This window comes from Pongo abelii, chromosome 11 (genome assembly GCF_028885655.2).
Source record: "Pongo abelii isolate AG06213 chromosome 11, NHGRI_mPonAbe1-v2.0_pri, whole genome shotgun sequence".
Lineage (NCBI taxonomy): Eukaryota > Metazoa > Chordata > Mammalia > Primates > Hominidae > Pongo > Pongo abelii.
The window spans coordinates 60,463,833-60,472,561 of record NC_071996.2 but is presented as its reverse complement, the minus strand read 5'-3'; the positions used below and the strand labels follow the sequence as shown (position 1 = coordinate 60,472,561).

Here is an 8,729-nt window from a genome sequence, read left to right as displayed (position 1 = left end):
ACCCACGTTTCTCTATAGGTCTTACACTACAATCTGAAATTGCATTTCATGATTTACAAGGTCTGAGACATAAACAGTAAAAGGTATGTTTCTGGGAATTTTCTCATTAACAGCCACAAAACAAGCAATTTTATGTGGAATTGCTTTGTTCACCTTTTCTGAAATATGTGCAAGATCTCTCTTTGATGTTGAATCCATTCTGATTTGAACATCTCAATATTTTCGATGTTCTGTGAACTCCTCCACACCCCACCTATCTCTGGGAAGCTCAGACCTCCCTATCTACTTGGTGAAAAGAAGGAAATTTAGAACATTTGAGCTCGCAGGCTGCCTACTTAAGACTACCCGAAGAATGAGCTCTACTTACCCCTGTTCCTTCGTAGGTACATGAATGAGTCATCAAAAATTCACTAATAGTTGATTAATGCAGTTGTGACAGTATGAAAAACAACAAAAGGAGTGCAGTGCTGAAGAAATTCTAAATCTTGCAGATTTAATGCATCCACTTATATCCATAACTCAATCCCTTTTCATATGACACTAGTTATTGTTGTTATTGTCTTCCATAACCATTCCTACCACGACTCCATTCCAGGGCATACCCCCTTCTTCTTGTCACAAGAACATCAACACTCTGCAGTCTTTTCTTCTTTATCATGTCTTCATCCCTCCAAACTTTGCTCACCAAGATGTGTTTTTCCATCTGTCATATTTGTCTAATCCTGTTGATTTAATGCACTATATTTCTACCAAGAAAACAGTACATACGAAATACTCCCAAGCATCTAACTACTTTTAAAAATATAGATCTTTCTACATTACCCATATATGTTGCCTGACCTGGCATCTCTCTCTATTTTCATACAGTGCTCAGCACTCCTGATTAATTGTCTCTTTAATATTTTATCCAAAATTGCACTGGAAAACCAAGAAAACAGGACAAAGCAATGTCATTTGTACTTTTTGTAATCTTCATTATTTACCAAATGTATTTTTCTTATAACCACCTTTGTAGCATTTCAAGATATGCCTAACAGGCACTGTTAGCTCTTTTACAGGCCTGTGGATAATGGAAAGTATGGAGAATCCTGGCTTGGAAAAGCAATAAATAAGGTTATTTTGACACTACTCTCTATTGGAGGAATTGTAATTGTTTTTGTTTTTGTTTTTGTTGCTGTTTTGAGAGAAGCAGCTTGCCTAATGGCAATCCATAAGACATTCTGGAGAACAGTTATAGATTCAAAACGTGAGTTTTAGTCTACTTGAATGTAGCACCTTGTTAACAAAAAGGCTTCACTTTTATTGCCTCACTGATATTCACATAACCTGCTGACATAGTGCTACGGTCTGAATGTGTGTATACCCCCAAAATTTGTATACTGAAACTTAGTTCTCAAGCTGATGGTGTTAAGAGGTGGGGCCTTTGGGAGGTGATTAAATCATGAGGGCTCTGCCCTCAAGAATGGTGTTAGGTACCCTCTTAAAAGGCCTTGAGTAAGTGAAGTTTGGCTCTCTTGTTCTTCCACCTCCCACCCTGTGATATTGCAGATTTCACAACAACAAGGCACCATCTTGGGAGCAGAGAGCAGCTCTCCAAACATCAATGCTAGCACGTTGATCTTGGGCTTCTCAGCTTCCATAATTGCAAGAAACCAATTTCTTTTCTTTATAAGTTACCCAGCCTAAGGCATTTTGTTATGGCAGCACAAACAGACTAAGACATATAGAGTTCATGTTGGCCACTTTTTAAAAAAATTTACAAAGAACTTGAGGCACTGAGAGGTAAATCTCTGGCTCAAGAACATGCAAAGCATGATCAAGCAATTTTGAGGTATACATTTTCAATTCAAACTCCCTTGGTAATCTGATGGTGAAAAGAATTTTCAATTTTCAAATTTCCTAGACTACACGCAGCAGAGAACTCAGGAGCATGGCACCAACTTATTTTGTCTTATGTAGAAGGATATCTGACTTGAAGTTGAGAATTCCACATCAGAATCTACAGGCCTTTTCCCCTGCCCAGTAGAGTTTAGTTACCTACCTTCAATCTCTGCCAACAGCAATCCTCTACCCCTCTGGTTTAAGCAGGCTGTTCTAAATAGTTGTCGGTGGTTTCCATGGTAACAGACGCTTAGGTTTCAGCTTCGAATGCCCCTTTTAATGAGGCAATTTCAAGAATATTTGTGATAAATTACCAGACCACAGACTTAACTGCAGGGAGTTTTGCTTTGGAAAATCTAATAAAAAGAGCAGAAAGAATGAGCAGTAAATGCAACAGAGAAAATGGGGCCAGATTTGGAGGGGCAAATGGAAGAGATGCCAGATCTGACTACCAAAAGCCAAATCAGAATCAATTCAAACCAGAGCTTTAAATTATAAATGGTCCCTGAAGGGCTTCCTGACATGCTGAGCCAAGATTCCTTGGGAGGAGGAATGGTAAAGTGAGAGGCGGTGAGGGCAAGAGTTGAGTATGTCCTGCAGAAGCCTGTGTATTTTAAAGCTTCCATTTTCTATTTTATCATTAACTGTAGTGGCTAAATCAGAAACAGTCTTCTTTTGTTTCTCCATTTCTCCATGTATGAGACCAAGAGACATTGCCACCTGGAGAGGACATAATGAACTAAAATGTGGACTTTCGCCTAAGTGAATTTCACAGCAACCTAGGTTATCCACATTTCCCAAAGACATACCTGTCTTGATAATGGTCCAGGATTCTGTTATTAATCTCTTATCCACTGTACCCATTAAAAATTTCACAGAAGGATAAACGTACTTAAACACATTGCTACACTATTGTGTGGAAAGAAACATCTCCTAATTACCCAAAGGAAGACATGTCATTCATCCTTGGTATGATTGAATATAAAAACTATGCCTCCGCTATATAAAATAGCTTCAGTTTATACTTGGTTGAAGGCAAGAGGGCAGCCTAAAAGAGCTTTCACTTACACTGTAAGTGCCTTGCCAGGCTCCCTAGGTCCCTTCAGGAACGTCTTACTCTCGTTGCTCACGGAAAGCACCAGGGAACAGATGCATTACAGTTTGTGACAGGAGAACAGCCTGTGGATTCCGCCTACTCCCTCCAGTCCATCTGGGAGGTGGGTGAGACAGGGAGCCCACAGAGAGGGGGGCTCTCCTGGGAATCCCTCAGGGTACCATGGCTATTGGTGCTTTATTTTCAGTAGATGGCACTGTGTCTATTGAGATAAGCAAAGGGAGATTCTAGATGGGAAATTTAATTGTTTCTAGAGAAAGCACAAGGCATGTGAGAATGCACGGTATTTTTTTTTTTTTTTTTTGCCTTAGTTACATGATAACGCAAATACTATTCAGTATTCAGGTTATATTCTCTTTGGAGCCCATGGAATTTTATGATTTATTATTCTGGCTCCATCTTAGGTCTGTGGTGAAGCCCAGGGCCATCCTATACAGTATATACTTGGAATAAGAATAAATCATTCTGAATGTTCACCTCTGTTACCCAACACATACAGCAGCACCTATACTCCATCTGTGCCCTGGGTCCCCACCTGTGCACTGGCTCTCTCCCTTTTTCCCAGACAGGAAACTCTGACACTTCAGTTCCTGCCTGGAACCCAGAAATTTTCACACCCCAAGAATGAGACAACCAGAACAGTTTCTTGCACACTGGTGGTCCCATGAAGCAGACATTCTCCTTTGTCCATCCATCCTTTTTCTTTTCTAATAGACATCCAGTTATTTTTTTTCCTCTCTTCTGAGTATTTCCAGGAAAGTAAACTCTAGCACCAGAAGATAATGAATTTTATTTATTTTTTTATTATACTTTAAGTCTGGGATACATGTGCAGAACGTGCAGGTTTGTTACATAGGTATACACGTGCCATGGTGGTTTGCTGCACCCATCAACCCATCATCTACTTTAGGTATTTCTCCTAATGTTATCCCTCCCCTAGCCCCCCACCCCCGACAGGCCCTGGTATGTGATATTCCCCTCCCTGTGTCCATGTGTTCTAATGAATCAATTTTATTTTAAGCCATATGTAGTCTTTTAAATGGGAGGAGAGAACCTCAAGTATGTTTCATAGAAAATGAACTGTAGACACAGGATGGAAGATGGAGTACATATGGGCCAAACACTAGGTGATGCACTTAATATAAAACTCTTTTAGTCCTTATGATAACCTTGAGATAGATATTTTGGTGGCTGTCTTACAGATGAGCAAATGGAAGTCCAGAAAGTTTAAATAATCTACCTAAAATCATCCTCAATATTGACTGGGCATATAATGAGATTCTAAACTTTTGAGTAGTTTGCTAGAATATTTCTGGAAAGGGACTTGTATGGAGAAACTTATTTCTGTCTGTTGACATTATCTTCTGAATATGACCGCTGGAACTGCAGCAGTCATCTTGAGACAATTATGGAAGCACACCTAAGAGAACAAGATAAAAGTACAAAGACAACAGAGCAGAATGATAGAAAGAACCTGGAACCTTGATGATACCTTTTGAGCTGCTGATTTAATCAACCTTCAAACTTCAGATGTATGTTTTAGCCACTTTGAGATATGTCTTCTATTACTCGTAGCCTGAAATACCCTAAACAATACTACCTAAACACTCTAGCCATAGATGACTAGAAAATGTATTAGTGCCTGAGCCATAGGCAGCCATTCATAGGATGACTGCTGAGGAGGTAGGATATGAAAGTTCACTCATCCAGGCATCCATATCGGACAATATCTAATGAAACCAATCAGATCCTTTCTAGGGGCATCTGAATAAGAGAGCATTTTCCCTGTCTCCTCAGGAACCTTGCTCCATCAATTAACCCATCTCTCCTGTGTCTTCAATGTTTTTTCCTTAAACTAACACTTTTTTTTTTTCTTTTCTTGAGACAGAGTCTCACTTTGTCACCCAGGCTGGAATGCAGTGGTGCAGTCATGGCTCACTGCAGCCTCGACCTCCTCTCGGGCTCACATGATCCTCCCACCTTAATCTCCTAAATAGCTGGAACTACAGGCATGTACCACCATGCCTGGCTAAGTTTTTGACTTTTTTTTTGTACAGATGAGTTCTCACTGTGTTTCCCAGGCTGGTCTTGAACTCCTGGCCTCAAGCTGTCCTCCTGCCTCAGCCTCTCAAAGTGCTGGGATTATAAGCATGAGTCACCACCTAACTAACCCCTTCTTAAATACCGTTTAAGTTTTTCCTATTAAAAACAAACAAAACATCCTTTGTCAAATACAGAACTTCTTCCAATACCACTCGAAATAGCTCCTCTCTTTCACAGTCCACTTCTTAAAATAGATGTCTCCAGTTTCTATCCTTCAAGTCACTCTTCAACCCATTGCAATTTACACCTGCAGTTCCCCAACAGGACAGCTGCTCTTATGGACATTACAAAATAGTAAGAAAATAGGTTGTCAATTGCTGAGTAACAGACTACCTCAAAACTTAGTCATTTAAAACAACAGACACCATTGATTATCTGTCATGATTCTGTGGGTTGACAAGGCTCAGTTAGACAATTCCTCTGTTCCGCACAGAACTGCGGTCACCTGGAGGCTTGACTGAGCTGGAACATCCACTATGGCTCATTGACGTGGCTGGCAGATGGTGTTTGCTTTTGGTTGGGAACTCAGCTAGAAGTTAGTCCTTCTCCTCCTGGCCTCTCTACATGTGGGCTTCTCTCAACATGATGGCTGAGTTTCAAGAGGAACAATTTCAACCTTGTGAAAACAGAAGCTGCTCAGCCTCAGAAATTAAAGAACCTCACTTCTGCCACATTGGTCAACACAAGTCCAATCCAGTCCAGATTCAACAGAAAGCAAATAGACTTCACTTCTTGATAGGGAGAACAGCAAATAATTTACAACTATCTTTAATGTACCACAGTTATTAATGAATTTCTTTATTGTTAAATCCAATGAAAACATTGTAGTCCTTATTTTCTGTGGCACCTTGAATCTGGAAATACTTTCTTCCTTCAAATTTCATGACAACACACTCTCCTGCTTGTCCAGGTACTTCTAGGGCTTCTCCTTCTCTTTTTTGGGAAGAATCTTTTCCTCAAACTCAAATATTGCTGTTCCTTGGAATTCCATCCTTCTTCTTCTATTATCACTACATTCACTCTTACTGGGCATTCTAATAAACTTACTAGGCTTCCATTACTATCTACATACTAATCACTCAAATCTATACTATACTCACAGTTCATATTGCTCACTTTAGTTTCAAATCTAGATATCACACTCTTTATTGATCATCTCTAGTCTCCATTTGAATATCCAACAAGTATCACAAATTCAAAAGGTCTAAAACTGAGCTTGTCACATTTTCTCCCAAAGCTCCTGTTTCAATGTTATCTGTTTCTATGAATAGCACCATATCCCTTCAGTTACATGATGCAGAAAGCTAAACATTTTTCCTCTTCTATTTTCTTCAACCCTACATTCAGTCACCATAGCTAGTTAATATTATATCTTTAACATTTTTCAAATTGGTTGTCAGCCTCTGTTCTCTAACACTTCAGTATTGAACTCCAGTTTAGACTACTATCATCTTTTATCTGTTTACTCCAGCATCTTGTATCAGTCTTCTTACCTCCACACTGGCCTCCTCTTTAATCCATTTTTCACGCTGTCAGAGTGAAGTTTTTAATGGTAAAATCGGATTACATTGTGCTCAATTCAGCAACACATATACCAAAATTAGAACAATTCAGAGAAGACTAGTATGGCCCTTGTGCAAGGATGACTTAAGATTTGCAAAGCATTTCATATTTTTTCTGTATCCAAGGGCACACAATGTACTGGAGATGATCAGTAAAGAGTAGGATATCTAAATTTGGAATTATGTATTATAATTTGCATGACAATAACAACAAAAAATGAGGGGAAAGGGGATGGGCTATATGGGAACAAAGTTGTGTATATTATTGTAATTAAGTTGGCATTAACTTGAAATAGATTGTTATAAATTATGATGTTGTAATTCTAACAGCAACCTGTGATGATTAATTTTATATGTCAACTTGACTGGCCTAAGGAATGCCCAGATAGCTGGTAAAGAATTATTTATGGGTGTGTCTGTGAAGGTGTTTCTTGACAAGGTTAGTATTTGAATCAACAGACTGAGCAAAGAAGATCCACCCTCATCAATGTGGGTGGACACAATCTAATCTGTTGAAGGCATGAATCAAATAAAAAGGCAGAGGAAGGGTTAATTTTCTCTCTCTTCTTGAATTGGGACATTCGGTTTCTCCTGCTCTCAGATATTGAAACTACTGGTTCTTGGGCCTTTGGACTTCAGGACTTCCAACCCCTCCACAGCTCAAGTTCTCAGGAAATGGAGTTCCACCAGTGTACACCCCACACCAGGATTAAAGTTTTCAGGACTGGGACTTATGTCATCAGGTAGTCTTGTTCTCAGGCCTTTGAACTTAAATTATACCACTGAATTTCCTGGTTTCCCAGGAAATATGCAGACAGTATATTATTGGACTTCTTGGCCTCCATAGTTCCATGAGTCAATCCCTATAATAAATCTCCTCCTACATATCTCTATATAGCCCATTGTTTCTCTTTCTCTGGAGAACCCTGGCTAACATACACCCACTAAGAAAACAATTCAAAAATAGTACAACAGAACACTAGATAGAGTTCTAAGGTTTTTTACTCTAGTTCTTGGTGCCTGGATGGCCGCCCGACCCACACAAGACCTGGGGGAATTTGCTGCCCTGAAGAGAAGGACATAGGCCTGGCTGGTTTTGCCAGCTGATGATTGCAGAGCCCTAGAGCATTGAGTGAACATAGGTAGTAGCCAGGGAGTGGTTACAACAGGCCTTGGGCCAGACCCAGTGCTGTTCTCGCTTTAGGTCTGACCCAGCACAGTCCTAAGGGTGGTAGCCACAGGGGTGCTTGTGTCACTCCATCCCCAGCTCCAGGTGGCTCAGAACAGAGAAAGAGAGACTCTCTTTGTTTGGGAGAACGTAAAGGAAGAGAAGAAGAGTCTCTGCCTAGTAATACAGAGAATTCTTCCAGATCTTGTCCAATAACATCAAGGTAGCACCTCTCTGAGTCTGCAAGAACCAGAGCATTACTGCCTCCTAAAGCAGATACAGCTTAGATCACAAAACCCTAGTCCTTTCAAATAGCTGGAAAGCCTCCCCAAGAAAGATGGGTATGAACAAGCCCAGACTGTGAAGACTACAATAAATACCTAACTCTTCAATACCCAGACTCAGAAGATCTACAAGTATTAAGATGATCCAGGAAAACATGATCTCACCAAAAGAAGTAAATAAGTCATCTGGGACCAATCTTGGAGAAACAGAGATATATGACCGTTCAGACGGAATTCCAAATAGCTATAATGAAGAAACTCAGAGAAATTCAAGATAACACAGAGAAGGAATTCAGAATTCTATCAGATAAATCTAACAAAGAGATTCAAATAATTAAAAAGAATAAGTAGAAATCCTGGAATGAAAAATGCAATTGACATACTGAAGAATGCATCAGAGTCTTTTAATACAGAATTGATCAAGCAGAATAAAGAATTAGTGAGGCTGAAGATAGGCTATTTGAAAATACATAGTCAGAAGAGATGAAAGAAAAAAGAATAAAAAACAATGAAGCATACCTACGGAATCTAGAAAATAGCTTCAAAAGGGAAAAGCTGAGAGTTATTGGTCTTAAAGAGTAGGTAAAGAAAGAGATAGGGATAGAAAGTTTAGTCAA

The 8,729-nt window shown here is 39.6% G+C and overlaps 1 non-coding gene across 1 annotated transcript; it reads left to right on the top strand.

The window, feature by feature from the left end:
* Positions 1–6,668: 6,668 nt before the first annotated feature.
* Positions 6,669–6,774, top strand: LOC112132428 (U6 spliceosomal RNA). The gene has a single exon (XR_002914201.1). It is a non-coding gene; the product is annotated as a U6 spliceosomal RNA (small nuclear RNA).
* Positions 6,775–8,729: the final 1,955 nt, after the last annotated feature.